This window comes from Salvelinus fontinalis, chromosome 6, assembly GCF_029448725.1.
Source record: "Salvelinus fontinalis isolate EN_2023a chromosome 6, ASM2944872v1, whole genome shotgun sequence".
In the NCBI taxonomy this organism is placed as follows: Eukaryota; Metazoa; Chordata; class Actinopteri; order Salmoniformes; family Salmonidae; genus Salvelinus; species Salvelinus fontinalis.
The window spans coordinates 38,547,145-38,563,594 of NC_074670.1; the positions used below are offsets into that span (position 1 = coordinate 38,547,145).

Genomic DNA, 16,450 nt, shown 5'->3' on the forward strand with positions numbered 1-16,450 from the left:
TTTTGGTGTATTTATTTTGCTGTGTGTGTGTGTGCGCGCGAGTGCGCACGTGCATGTTTGTGTGTGTTTGTGTGTGTTGTTGTTGCTGTGTACTCTGAGACCAGGAAGTCCCTCCTCTCCACCCAGTGGTGAAAGGCCTCCTAGAATTCCCATCTCTCTAGTGATGTGGAATACTGCCACCAGATTACCATAGCATTACCATGTCATTACCATAACATTACCACAGCACAGCTTGTGTTGGTGTCTGTGGACATGATATCAGCTCATCAAGAGATTCACCTCACCCCACATATATCACACACACTACGACTCTCTCTCCCTCACTCTCTAACTCGCTTTCTCTCTCGTTTGCTCAATCACTCTCTTTCTCTCTCCCTCAATCACTCTCTCACTCACTGTCTGCCTCTCTCTCATCACTCTCTCCGGCTGCACATCTCTCTCTCTCACATTGATGTGTGATCAGTGTAGGTAGTGAAAATGAATGAAAAAAGAACTGTAATGAAAAATCTATGAATATAGATTTGATCAATAATACATTTCTTCATGTTTTTCCTGCATAATTTTTTTATATTTCTGAACACTGGTACAAAATGATCTGGTACAAAATGCGCAAGGCTAGCGGAAAGGCAGCCTTGCCGTGTGCCTGCCTGTTCAGTCCTTCAAACACAATGCAAGGCATTGACATGATTTGCGCCTGCGTGTTTCTACCTTATACTGCCAGCTAACGGACCCCCGAAAGGCAGGCATAGTGCTTCTCTGCCTTTCATGTGTCAATATGTTCCTAGCCGGCCTTAGAGCTCACTTCTCTCACTCCTCGGTCAGTCTTTCTTTCTATGTTTCACTCTCACTCCCCTTGCTGTCTCACACACATACACCCTCTCCCTCTTTCCCTTGCCCTCTCCCTTCTCCAGGAGCAGAGAGAGTGAGGCATGTCCACGGCTGGAAGCACGTCCCAGTCTGCAGAGAGAGAGAGAGAGAGAGAGAGAGAGAGAGAGAGAGAGAGAGGAGGCTCACCGCAGCCCTACGTGAGTCATCACACACTCCTGCAAACCCACCCACAACCCCCACTCACACAAAGCAAAGAGAACACATACATGCACACATATGCTTAACGTTACATACGTGTAGACACACATACACAGACACGCAATTACAAAACCAAGCCTGTGCAAATACACACATGTACACGGTATACGACACACACACAAACACACATATATTCTCTGTCTCTTAGTGATAACTGTGGTGTGGGTCCAGCCCTCTGATAACAGCTCTCTTGTCTCTATAGTGAGTCTGTTGTCTCTGGACCCACCTCACCTAGAGAACCAACACACAACACAGATTAACGTAAATACAACATTAATACAACCACAACCATTAAAGATGCATTATGAAGAAATCACTCCACCATTTCCTGGTTTCTAAAATTGTAGTAGTTCGCCTAATTTTTGTTTATGTGACAAAACAAGCAAGTATAGTGTATAGAATCATTGTACCACCTAAAATATTGTACCGCTATCTAAAATATTTTACCACTGTGAAATATATTTTCCATAACCAAAATGATTGTATTTTCAGCTGTTTGAAGCTGGTGTACAAAACCGAAAATAAAATACACAAAAACCAAACTTAAAAATGGTAAGCATAGAAATACAGCACATAGAACAGCTCTACCACTTCTTAGACTTGCTTTCAATGAGAATAAAATATCTATAACTCACATTTCTATGTTAATTTTGTCAGGTAGTCCAAAAAGCTACATATTGCAGCTTTAATACATTAATACAGAATGATTTTCCTTATAGGAATCTAATGTTATTTGAATGTGAAAACATTTTTTCCGTTTTATTTGTTGGTTGCCTATACACTCCGATGGTATGCACATTTTACAGAATGTGGCAAAGTGTCAACATAAAACACAGCAACAACCTGGTGCTAAGGCTAACCTTCTAATGCTAATATTAGCCTTAAAGAGTGTAGGAGCAGAGGGTGGATGGGACCGGATAGGACACTGGTCCCCCTGGTCTGGGGTCTCCATTGGGGAGGGGCCAGGGAACAAAAGAAGCCTTTGATGCCACAGCTATCCCTCCTCATCAGTTCAAAGGGATGTTCTCTAGCTCTCTTTTTCAATCAATCTTTCCAGCTCTCTCACCCAGGTTAAACACAACGGCCCTAAAGAAAGTCTCTCTCTCTCTCTCTCTCTCTCTCTCTCGCTCTCTCTCTCTCTCTCTCTCTCTCTCTCTCTCTCTCTCTCTCTCTCTCTCTCTCTCTCTCTCTCTCTCTCTCTCTCTCTCTCTCTCTCTCTCTCTCTCTCTCTCTCTCTCTCTCTCTCTCTCTCTCTCTCTCTCTCTCTCTCTCTCTCTCTCTCTCTCTCTCTCTCTCTCTCTCTCTCTCTCTCTCTCTCTCTCTCTCTCTCTCTCTCTCTCTCTCTCTCTCTCTCATACACACACACACACACACAAACATGCACGCACGCACACACAAACACACACACACACTCAGCCTGGATCTCTTTCATGGGTGGGCCTAGGCCTACACACACACACACACACACACACACACACACACACACACACACACACACACACACACACACACACACACACACACGCTCCACTTTTAGATCTGTGCATGACTCCTATTGTAGTCTCTCACACCGTATCTGACATACACTTAAAGCACAGAGGAGGAGGCTAACAATAAATAACGTTCAATAGGACACTGCCATCTTTCATGTGCTAAAAGCTTCTTGGCTTTATTTCCCTTTCAATTGTTCAATTAGGCTCAATTAAAATGATCTTGTCAGGACCAACAAGGATGTGTGTGTGTGTGTGTGTGTGTGTGTGTGTGTGTGTGTGTGTGTGTGTGTGTGTGTGTGTGTGTGTGTGTGTGTGTGTGTGTGTGTGTGTGTGTGTGTGTGTGTGTGCGTGTACAATACCGTGTCTGTTCTATATTATCTAGAGTAGATTAATACACTCAGGAGAGTGTGTTTAACAGAGTGTGCACTTCACAGGTGCTTCTGAATTCGAATGGGTCACTCAGAACTTTGATATGAAACAAATGAATTTAAAGACGCATCGACACATATCATGAAACATTAAAAGGACAAGCAAACAACGCTTGAGAATGTTTGAAATTGTATATGGCTTTTCAAGTCCTGAATAACAATTAGAGACAAACCATGCAAGGCTTCGTCATCATTTTGATTAGAGTAGCTCAGTTTTCATCAACAACAAAAACCACACTTAAAAAAAAAACAGATAACACCCAACAGATACAACTGGGCTATGCGAGACGCCTGCAGACAGTGAATTCCTCTAATTCACACGTCCATTTGAAAATGTGTCCTCTTTTTTTGGCTGGAGTGTGTGAATTATTGCCTACTGCTGAATGGACCTGAGTGGGAGTGGAAGGGGAAACTTGGCACAGGCCCCACAGCCAGGTAGACACACACAGACAGGTGGAGGATCTGGGGCAGTCAGCCCATTCACAGGTCTGTATTTAAAACTAGCAACATGCCACAGCTGAGTGGGTAACACTTTTATTTGGGTATATACAGGTACCAACATAAGTAAGGACATCATAGCGGCAACCAACAACATCTAGTTCCCAGTGCCATCCTTGAAGACTGAGGTCTTTGGGGTTGCAGTGAATTTGACAGTAACTTACAGGGAGTGAAGAGGGCAAGTAAGTTACTGTATTCATATTGCAGTACACCTACTGTAATCTAAAGACAGTATCAAAGCAAGTACTGTGTAATGACAAACAGTACAATACCGTAGAATTGGCTGTATTATACCGTAAAAAAAGTAAATACTACTGTAATCGTAATGAATGAATGAAGGGATGGATGAACCGAATTCATTGAGCGGAGATGAAATGTGTATTTCCACTGTATTTTAGGATAACATAGGATTGGTGCAAGTAAGTTGGCTGCTAGGTAATTTGTTTACACATTTCAGCCTATATGAATATTTTGTGTTTTATATCACATGCACTTCTAGAGACCTTAACAAAGGCTTCCAAACTGGCAGCGACTACAGGGCAAATCAGACTGAAAAGATATGGCAAAATGCTCAACGATTAAGACTTGATGCCACTCCAATCTGTCCCTTATACATTTTAAATTGATGGGGCACTACTACCACATACCAGTTAAATTGGTCCAGCACTCTCACTAACGGGCACAAATGTAGCCTCTTACTACAAGGCACGACTCAAAATATGTGAATGAGACAGAATCAACAATACCATTCACCCTCTAGTGATCAAAAGGTTTTTGGCGCTCCAAAAATACGGTACTGTAATCTATTCTGTAGGATGGAATTACGGTACCATTACAAAGTACAGCAATTATTTCTCCACCCACAACATTTTCCCACAATCACCATAATTTACAGTATGCTGCATTAAAACGTTTCACAGTATTTTGCCATCGATAATACCCCAAATGACCGTATAAATTACAGTTCTCCGATACAGTGTAGGTAGGTTGGTCCCTTATTCCCGCCATCAGTGACACCTGCCACGTGTGTGTGTGTAAGTCTTTCCATAGCAGTGACAACATCTGTATCCCCACAGGGAAAAACAATAAGGAAACTGGGTAAAATGCGCTAGGTTGAGACAGGGGGTTGGCAGGCCAAAACCTACACACACACACACGCACGTGCGCACACACACACACACACACACACACACACACACACACACACACACACACACACACACACACACACACACACACACACACACACACACACACCTCTGGTGCTCTGTTGGCAAACACCACCCCCAATCCCCTATGTCCTTCACCGAGCCAGCCACCACAGCTTAGTCAAGTGAGCAACACTGCCCACTTCCTCCTTCACACTCATTCTCCTCAGTCTACTCATACACACACACACACACACACACACACACACACACACACACACACACACACACACACACACACACACACACACACACACACACACACACACACACACACACACACACACACACACACACACACATATAATGGCCATTTGATTGGACGTGTGCCCTTGTACCTCACACCTCCCTTCCCAGAAAGGGCCAGCCAGAACACAGTGATCAATACACATGATAGGGAGCTAATCGCTCTCTGTCAGGACCGGGGCCTGCCAGCTCCTAATGGCACACTCACAGGGGAGCCGTGTGTGTGTGTCCATGCATGTGTGGCCGTGCGTGTTTGTGTGTCTTAATGGCAGATTCAGAGTCTTTGGGGAGGCTCACTCACGGTTCCGCTCCAGGGACGTGGGCCATTGACCATGCAGTCTGTGACACTGACCTCTTCACAGTCAATGCATTCATCATCCAGCAATGACATGTATGCAGGCACACACACACACACACACATTGTACAGACACACGCATTCGCAAACACACACGCAAACAGACATGAGCAAACATAAAACACACACACGCACAACAAAGCCTATTGCCTCCATACCCAGAAAAAAATTCCCTTTCTTTCTTTTTCTTTCTTTCTTCCTCCCTCTCTCTTTCTCTCTCTCTCTCGCTCTCTCACATAGAGAACACAAAGTGAGCCATTGTAATGCAAACCCAAGTTCAAAACAAAAGATGACCACCTGAAGCTGACATTTTCCAAATCACAATGAAGTGTGGCCAGATGGAGAGAGAACAGGAGAGGCTGAAAGAGAGAGTGGGAGATGAATGGAGAAAGAGATGAGGAGACAGCTATGATAAACAAACTGGTTGAAAGAGTATGCGTGTTTCTGAAAGGCAGAGAGAGAGAGAGAGAGAGAGAGAGAGAGAGAGAGAGAGAGAGAGAGAGAGAGAGAGAGAGAGAGAGAGAGAGAGAGAGAGAGAGAGAGAGAGAGAGAGAGAGAGAGAGAGAGAGAGAGAGATGATAAACAGGGGGGAGAGAGAGGAAGACAGAGAGAGAGAGACAGAGGACAGAGATGGAGAGAGAGAGAAACAGAGGGTAAGCAGGAATGAGTGTGAGTGAGAGAATGAGTGAGGGAGAGAGAGAGCAAGAGAAAGAGAAAGGGAGAGTGAGAGACAGAGGGCGAGCAGGAACGAGTGTGAGTGAGGGCGGGCAATGGCAGCCAGCTGCAGCCGTGCGATACGGGCAGAGCAGACACTGGGAACTGTGCAGATATCACGGCTGACATTTCGGGCTCGGCTACCCCCCACGGCCCCCTGGGATGCGGGCGCCAGAGCCAGTGTGCCCCTGTCAATCACCCCGCTCCCTGTCACTCTTCCGGCTGTCTGTCTGTCTGCCCCAGCCCATTATGGCGAAGCGGAGTGGGGTCGCACGCCACCACCACCATCGCCACCCCACGCCTGGACGCACGCCACTGATCCCTATCTCCTCCTCTCTCCTCTCCCCTTTCCATCCTCTCCCTCACTGACAGCCTGACCACAGAGACACGGGAGAAGGGAGGGGGAGAAAGAGAGACAATGGGGAGGTTGACGGACAAAGAGTCAGGGAGGGCGAGAAGGGGGAAAACACAGAGAGGGGGATGAGGCTGTGATAGGAAGAAAGAAAGGTGGAGAATGAAGAGAGGGAGGATGGACCGGAGTGAGAGACAAAACGGAGATTGATTGGGTCTGAATGTGAGAGGCAAATGGACGGAACGAAGGTTAGAGGATATGACAGAGGGGAGAGAAAGGGGGAACGATGGAGAGCAGAAAGAAGAGGCCACAGTGGAAGACAGGGGAGGGATAAGGAAGATACACTCATACCCCCTCTCACCTTCTTCGCTGCACCTCTTGTCCCCTGGACTCCCTCTCCCACTTCCTCCCTCCCCTCTCTTCCAAGACTCTCTCTCCTCCCTCCATCTCTCCCTCCGCCGGGGCCCTGTGCGCGGCTCACTCTATTGTGTCAGCCTTCAGAAGCTCTCAGTTTGAGTGGCAGGCCGTCACAGATCAGCTCCCTGCTAAAGCGGCCTGGCAGGCCGGGGTGACGGGCCAGGAAGGGATCTAAGTGGGTTTATCAGCGCTTCTTAACGCCTCTCCAGCTCCCTGACACAAAAGAGAGGGGTATTAAACATCTAAAGCAAACCAAAAAGCGTGAAAGCTCCTTATAGGGCCGTGGGATTGCGGATGTGACTGGAGTCTTAAAAAAAAAACACACAACACCGACAGAGAGAGGTTGGAGAGAAAGAGAGAAAAAAATAAATCTCATGTTTTTTCCATCCTTGGGAGGAGGATAGGAGCATTGAGAAGGGGAAGGGCGGGAGAGGAGGAGAGAAGGTACTGTGGGGTATCGTTAGAATCAGAAGCAAAATCAAACCTCTACACAACAATGAGGTTGAAACGGGGGGGAAAGCATCAAAGAGAAACACTGTAGACACAGAACACCATCCTTATAGTGTGTACTATTTTTGTTATTTACAGTGTGTGTACATGAGTCAGCTGTATTTGAGTGCACACAGTGTTGTATTCTGTGTGTGTGTGTGTGTGTAAATGAATGAATATTGAAGCCACAGTGTGTAATATTTCTGTAATTTAATAATGATATATTAGATTTTTATTACTTAATGAGATTAGTAAAAAAATGATATATACAGTATATAAAAAATAAAAAAAAACATATCTTTACCACATAAAAAAGCACCGAAAAATATTTTGGTTTTACTTTCGTTGTGACAGGGGTAAACAAATGATTTATAGCTTCAAATATTTTTTTTGCATTTGCATTTGCTCTATTGTTGCCATTTTTGTTGGTGTCCTATTCTTTCAGGTTTTGCACCAATTAAGTATGTATTAGTGTATTCTGCACTGGGGGTGATTTGGAAGTGAAGTATGTGTGTGCATGTGTGTGCCTATGTGTGTGCGCGCGTGGGTGTGTGTGTGTGTTTTACATTCCGCACTAGCAATGACATGTGTGTAGGTCAGAAGCAGGTGGGGGGTCTGTGTCTGAGACGCTCTGTAAAAGGTCACTGTGGAGTTCAGTCTCTGAGAATCAGTGTGTGTGTGTGTGTTCCTCCAGGGAGCGTGATTCAGGTGAGATAGCTGAATCAAGAGTGTGTGTCATAGAGCTGGGAGAGGAGAGAGAGAGAGAGGGGGGGGGGGAGGGAAAAAGAGAGATAGAGGAAGAGGGAGAGAGAGAGGGAGAGTCTGATCTCATTCTGTTTTACGTCACACAGACATGCCCTCTGAAGACTGGGAAATGATATTACTGTCAGAGCGTGGAACTCTGCAGTCTGAAGCCTCACACTCACACTGCAGTTAACCTAGCAGCTACACTCAGCACAGCAGACTCAGTCAGTCAGTCTGTGTGTGCGTGTGTATGTGTGTGTGTGTGTGTGTGGTGTGTGTGCAGGTGTGAGTGTGTGCTGTTCATGCACGTGTGTGCGTATGTTGAGGCCTTATCTGCGTGTGGTCTCAGACCTCGAAGATCTCTGTGATGAGCTGCTTTCCAGAGGCTTGGTAAACATCTAATAAGCAGTGTAATTAGCACAATGGCTAATTGTTGCTTTGCTCGGGCTGCATGGGTCGGGATTACATGATGACAAACCCACACTCCCTCGTGGGGACCACAACGGACCATTCCTCCACCATGCCCCTCTTTCTCTCTCTGAGAGAGATCATGTCTGTTTGCAATCTTCCCACATTACCTCACATCACATCCACAGACTCACTGATCTCTATGGCATCTGGATGTTGCAGTACAACGTACTATACATTTCTTGTGTCTCAGTGTATTGCTTTAAATGTGTCTGCAACTCAGAAGCTGCCGTAGCACACATGAAATAAGACTCAACTCAAAACTCAATATGGTCTACATTGGAATCATAGGCTGGGACTGCTTCTGCATTTCATACAGGTCTGTTGTTGGCAATAAAAGACTGACAACAAGACTAACCACCAATCCCATCAAATAAAGATGTAAGCCTCATAGAGTTATCTCACATACATTATACTGGTAGACAGATCCACTGCTATCAACTGAGCTGAAAACAAGTCAGAGAAAAGCTGAGGCTCAGGAGCTGTAGAGCAGAGCAGCAGGCCTTGGCAACAGCCCAGGTAGCACACTAATTGTATTTGTCACACACACACACACACACACACACACACACACACACACACACACACACACACACACACACACACACACACACACACACACACACACACACACACACACACACACACACACACACACACACACACACACACACACACAAATAAAACTCTCTCATAACCTTATTACAATATTGACTGTTTTAAACCCCCCCCCAAAAAATCAATCTAGGTCTCACAATCCTAAACATAGGAATTCTCTAATCATGTTATCGAGAGTGATGTCAGAGCTGTAGTTCTACTCTATACCACATCCTCAACAGGCGGGTTCAACAGCAAACACCAACCAATGGGAATGGAGAGGAGAATGTAAATGTAATGCAAATACAACATACCTGTATAATGAGGGTTATAGCAAGGAATCTGCCGCGGTGGTACAATGTAAATACGCAATATTTGTGTACTATTTCATGATTACAAAACATTATTTGCGCCATCCATTACGTTTGAGACTCATTATCAAATATGCAATATTGTCAGAGTGTGAATTCATTTTCACCTAAAGTTAAGATGCTAGAAAAGTAATTAAACTTACAATTTTAATGAAATCATGAAGCATACATGGAGTCACTAGAGATTGTGCATAAATTACTTCAATTAATCACACGGAGTCTGATTCAGATGGTAAAAGTTTGAGGATCTTCTCTCTGCTGTAGGGGGTATTGTGTGTGTGTGTTGTGCGTCTAGGTGTATGTCTGTTTGTGCGAGCGTGTGTGTGTGTGCTTGCACGCGTCCGTGCGCAAGTGTGTGAGGGGTCAGGACAGTGAATGAAGGGTGTGATAGGGGCGCAGGGTTTGGTAAAGGGCCAGGTCTACAGGGGAGAAAGAGAGAGGGGACTTTAGAGAGAGGACACAGGATGTGCCACAGCCCCTCTCTCCCCTCCAGTCGCCCCATGCTGTCATGGGATGTCGCCGTGGGTGACAGTTGCCCTAGCAACGCCTCGGTGCGAGGAGGCTGCATGCTCGGAGGGTTATGCAGAGCGGGGATGGGGTGATAGAGGTGGTACAAAAGGGTTGGGATGGGGGGGGGGGGGGGGGGGCCGTACCAAAGAGGTAAACATCAACACACACTCTCTCTTTTTTCTCATCAACACTAGGCTTGATTAAAGCGGTAACGCAAAACATAATGAGTCCACATTTGCATATACATGCTGCGTAAAATTAAAACTCATACGTTGGTGTGAATTTGCTTCGAACAGGGCCGTGGTAAATATGTCCAATAACCACATCGGGAAAAAACGGAACAGTTTCTCTTTTCTCTTGTTTCACATCAGTTTCCTACCATGTTCTACAGACAGCTTACACTCAAGCAACATGTCACCACATAACATATAACCCCACCATAATGTATGCATATCAAATCAAATCAAATGTATTGATAAAGCCCTTCTTACATCACATGATATCTCAAAGTGCTGTACAGAAACCCAGCCTAAAACCCCAAACAGCAAGCAATGCAGAGGTGTAGAAGCACGGTGGCTAGGAAAAACTCCCAAGAAAGGCTTGGAAAGGCATATACAGTACAGATGCAACACAGGCACAGTTGGTGTTATGTGTCTCTCTGTGCTCATAGCAGATGGAATAGCTAATAGCTTCTCCTAACCACTGATCTGGGGTCAGCTATTTTATCATCCCCCTGATGATTAAGATTAGGGATATGGTTATCTGACCCTAGAGCAGTGGTTAAATATTCTACCTGAAGTGCAGTAGATACTCACTCCTGCTCTCTCTGCCAGGGCGCCCCCTGCTGTCTCTCAGGGTGAAGTGGCCCTCCAGGTTGCCTATCTGTTTGGGTGGAGCACAGACATGTTACTCACACACACACACACACACACACACACACACACACACACACACACACACACACACACACACACACACACACACACACACACACACACACACACACACACACACACACACACACACACACACACACACACACACACACACACACACACAGAAACAAACACACACCACATGCTACACTAGCACACGACTATAGTATCGCTCCATTCATGTCCAGTGCAGCCATACACAGTATGACGTTTAGGACCTCTTTCCCGAAGTTGGGGTTACGTCCGTAGAGGGTTAGAGAGGTTTATGATTTGATTCCACATGAGCTAAGTGTAGAAACGAGAGCATATCATGAAGATACCCTTTTACTACCCATGTGACCCCTTCCACAACACGATTTCAACATTTACCCTGACCATCTGTCTCTGTAAGAGGTGGTGATGCTAAAATCCAATAGCCCACATTTCATCTGGCCAAATCCCAGGCTTTTCATTTCCAAGCCTTATAAACTCAAACCTTTTGACTCGCCTGGGAGACCTAACTAAGTGAAATCTACTTTGTGGCAATTGTGTGCCTTGTACGAGAGGGGTTTGTGTATGTGGACTGTGTGTGTGTGTGTGTGTCTCTTGCTGATTCTATCTTCCTTCAGTTTCATTCTCTCCTATTCTCTGTCCCCAAGGTACATCAGGCCCGAGACTACCGAGTAAATTGTCCCAAATTGAGTTCCTTTTCCTTGGCAGATACAGGCTACATCCCCACCGTTTAGAGAGAGAGGGAGAGGAAGATGGAGAGAGAGAGAAACAATATCCCAGCACACGCTTGCACGCTTAACAATTTCCTCTAATTTCTCCTTCTCTCCCCATCCCTTTTTCTTCAACATTTTTCTCCCTCCCTGATTTCCCCATTGCCTCTCTTTTTCTTCCCTCACACTATTCTTATCCTCCTCTCTCTATATATCACTCCCTACGTGCTCTCTTTATCTCCCACACCGTGTATCATCTCAGCCTTCCCTCCCTCTGCTTTCTTTCCTCTCCAGTCAGTGTTCTCTACTCCCCGTTCTCTCTCTCCTCCTCCCTCCTGCCCTCCCAGGCTGGCTGTACTCAGTGACACACTACCCATCAGTGCAGACCCCCCGGGCAGCAGAGTCCCGCTCTGACAATAATCACACGGTAAGTTTATAATGCTGGCAGTCCTGAGCCCAGCTGAGCTGTGCTGAGCGCATGCGACTCCCCTGGCTCCTGCACACTCCATTAGACTCAGTGGGAGGCAGGTTGGAAACAGGGACTGCGGATGGAGCTGACTGGGGCTGGCGAGTGAACTGAGACTATAGGATGGGGATGACTAGGGCTGGGGATAAGACATAGGGATAGGGATCAATGGGGATGGGGATAGGGGCAGATATAGATGGGGCTGGGTATGTATGACTGGGGCTGGTGATAGGGTATAGAGCTGGGGTTCTGACTGGTGGTGGTGCTGTACTCGAACACACAACATGGAAGCCAACCTACATTACACACAATGACTGGTCCATCTACTGATGACACCGACCAAAACATCCCTACCCAATCCCGCCAAAGCAAACACAGCCACCCTGCCAGGGCAGGTTCAGCGGAGAACAATATGAGGACAATCAGAGTTAGAGTTGGTATGGATCTTCCCCGTGCTAATGAAGGCACTTTGAAAGGTAATCTAATTCACCACCAGCAATTAAAGCGGGGAGAGACTTGTCACTATCAATTATCCGCTCCTTCACTCATGTCCTCCAGTGTGGAAGTATAAGGCTTGTCTGCCTTACACACACGCGCGCGCACGCGCATGCACACACACACACACACACACACACACACGCACACGCACACGCACACGCACACGCACACGCACACGCACACGCACACACACACGCACACGCACACACACACGCACACACACACACACACGTCAATGAGAGAGAACACTAATCATATCACAGACGGGAGCAGACAGAACCTCTGTCCCTACAACCCTCTCTATGTGTTAACACGTCAACTTATCTCATAACCCATCAGCCAATGTATCAGTCCAGCTTCAGGTTGTGTTTAGTATGGAGTCATCAACATAACGTGTTGTCTCGAAAGCTTGATATTGATAGCTCTAGATCTTGAGTGGAATGAAGCAGTACAGTATAGAAGTGGTCTTGGCCTTGAGTGCATGGGTCCTTGATGTTTGTGCACTGTATATTAAGAAAACATGAGCTAAGTCCCAAAATTCTCACAGCCAAGGACTGACCTCAGCCATCCAACCAACCTCTCAGCCTTCACCCTCTGATCCTAGTTTACAGAGGATGCAGTTAATGCTGTGTGTAGAGCACTTCCCCTCTCTCCCCTAGACCTGAGCTATGAAAGAAGCACCTGTTTCTGCAAGTCCCTCTTTAAGAGAGAAAGGGAAAAAATATGACGGAAAACATGTTGCTTTTTTAAAACCTGAAAAAAATCTAATTGGCTTTTAATTTATGGAGGTGACCTTTCGCAATAAGGACCACCAAGGGGGGGGGGGAAATACTCACATTGCAAAATGGGCAGAAAAAGGTATCCTTAATTGAGTGTGTGTGCGTGCGTGTGTGCGTGTGTGCGTGCGTGTGCACAACGGCGTGTCTGCTTGTGTTTATCTATGTAGAGGTTAGGTGTTGAAACCATCCTTAAGATATACTTCTTTATGTGTGTGCATGAATCAAAGCTTGAAGTCACTGCTCATCATATGCATCACAACCTACAGGTGTAGGACCTTGATTTGATCACCCTGTTGTCGCATCAAATTTTTCTGCGCCACAGGAAATGCACACTTCGAAATGCACACTTCGAATTGTAAAGTTTGTAATTTCGACTTTAAAATGTCAGTCTTGATTTGCCCTAACGAAAAATGTATTATCCCCTACATAAATGTCCATTAATTTTAATCCACACAATATATTCACATTTTCTGTTGCTGCAGGATTATTTTATTGCTGCAACAATACTGGTCAAATTAAGATGCTATATCTGTACCATGCCACTGGCATGTGACTATTATCATTACCTGTCAATCAAAATCTTCACTAACCCAGTGACCACACTACACCATCTAACCTCTTACTGCAGTGGCCTGAATCAGGGTCACACAGAGTGTTTCTTGGTAGTCTTAAACAAATCTACTTTAAAACAAAAGTATACAGCTCATACACATGGTTATGGGCTTAAATAAAAGAAGACACCTGTACCATGTGAGATAAAGAGTTGAAATGTATTCAGTTTTGAGTTTGCATCGAATATTATGCTTTATCTACATCACAGATGACTGACATATAACAAAACCGTTTGACATAGAAACACCGGATTTTCAGCGGGTTTTTATTCATTATGAAAGTATGAAAAATATTAATAATATTCCACCCATGAGGTGACTAGAGGGTGATTTGATTATTTGAGTGCAGGAAAGGGCTACAAGTCAATGTCTTTGAGTTAACAGGTCACGATACACTGATGTGTAGCAGCCTATCTGTGACGTTATAGCTATGCCGGCCTCCATTCTAAGGGTGCGTCCCAAATGGCACACTATTCCCTATATATTGCATCCCATTTTGACCAGACCCCTATGGACCCTGATCAAAAGTAGTGCAGTATAAAGGGAAGAGGGTTCCATTTAGGACGCACGCTAGGTCTGCCATAGTATGGGTTTGAACAGCTCTCTGACACATCTATCAAACAAGCCGCATGAGCCGCTCCCACTGACAGCCTCCGACAGACAGAGGAAGGGAGGGGACAGTGTGGAAGAAAAACAAAAACAAACAGAGACATCAAGAGTCACTGAGGCGATGTGCAAGATCCACGTGTGGCGGGCCCACCCTATGGAGAGAGAGACAGCTGGTGTGTATGCTTACTGCTCTACAGGGGTTTAGGCCTGTGGAAGCCAATAGAAGCCATAACTAAGAGATACGACCAGGCGTGTGTGTGCATCTGTGTGTATGTGTCTGTGTGTGTGATAGAGAGAGAGGGAGAAAGAGTGGGTGGGTGGGGGGGGGGGGGGTTGTGTGTGATGGTGCCATGTTGGATGGGGTAAGTGGGGTGAGCAGTGATGTCTTGCTGGCTTCAGGGTTGGTAGAGGAATCTGGGCTATGTAGTTGGACAAATGTGTTTTAGATGAAAGTCTGCTCTGCTGCTAACACAGAGGGAAGGGTAGTAATGCGGCAGTGGTTCTGAAACCTCTTTATATCGCCCGCTAATCTAGAGTCCTCCTCACTGCATATCCACAGATGTGAAATATTCATTAATTTCTGCCTGTGGTTGGATGAACAATAAGTGATGAGCAGAGGAAGACAGCATGCTTAAACTGACCAATCTGAATAGAGTACCATTAACAGCACTAATACACTGACCAATCAAAAACACAGAATGACCCACATGATTAAACAACCAACGAATCAAAATGAGCGTGACATGATTTTTGCACCGCACAGTAAAAAAAATAATTTTAATCTAACAAAAATAAAGGATTTAATAAAGCTAGTGTATGTCTTAGTTTTCAGCGCATTTATTTAAGTCTAATTTCTTCCAAATATCACCATTATCTACAGAAGCTTTAACAATGCTAAACCCCTTACACTAAAAGGTCTATACAGCAATATCTCTCATTGCAAGTCTATTTCCACATAGCAGAAGTGCATTGTGTGAGTAAATGTGTTTGTTTCTCTCTCTCTCTCCCATCCCCTCCCTCTCTTTCCCTCTCTCCTCTCTCTCCTTTTACCTTTCCTCCTCTGTCCTCTCCTTTCGCCATTTCAATATTGAAGAGAGTTTTATTTAAGGCTGGACTCGGGGGTGCTGAGGCGCTCTCAGTAATTTTCCTACAAAGTGCTTTAATCCATCACACGGCCAACATGTGGCCTTTGCAGCTATACATCATCTCAGGCTAGAGAGAGAGGAGAGAGAGAGAGGAGAGAGAGAGAGGAGAGAGAGAGAGGAGAGAGAGAGAGAGAGAGAGGGCGAGAGAGAGAGAGAGAGAGAGAGAGAGAGAGAGAGAGAGAGAGAGAGAGAGAGAGAGAGAGAGAGAGAGAGAGAGAGAGAGAGAGAGAGAGAGAGAGAGAGCACCCAACATAATTTCTGCTCTTTTCCTCCTCGTCCTCCATTTCTTCCTGGCATTCCCACCTGGAAGGGAGAAGCATCTACATCTTCCAGAGTCAGAGACTACTCTTTGCCTCTTTTTGCGTCTGTCCGTTTCTCCTCCCTGTCTTAACGGCTGAGAGTGAGGCATGAGTAGGACAGGTGGGAGAGGAGTTAAGACTGAGCAGAATCATCGGCTCTCGTCGGCTGGCCCTCGCTACATATTAGTCGCCAAACCCACTGGCTCCAGGTCATCTATAAGTCTTCGCTAGGTAAAGCTCCGCCTTATCTCAGCTCACTGGTCACCATAGCAACACCCACCCGTAGCACACGCTCCAGCAGGTATATCTCGCTGGTCATCCCCAAAGCCAACACCTACTTTGGCCTCCTTTCCTTCCAGTTCTCTGCTGCCAATGACTGGAACGAATTGCAAAAATCGCTGAAGTTGGAGACTTATATCTCCCTCACTAA

At 45.7% G+C, this 16,450-nt stretch overlaps 1 pseudogene; it reads right to left on the bottom strand.

Annotated features, from left to right (window-relative positions):
* The window catches only part of LOC129858610 (PC3-like endoprotease variant B), a 148,677-nt pseudogene that overhangs the window by 120,977 nt on the left and 11,250 nt on the right, over positions 1-16,450 (bottom strand).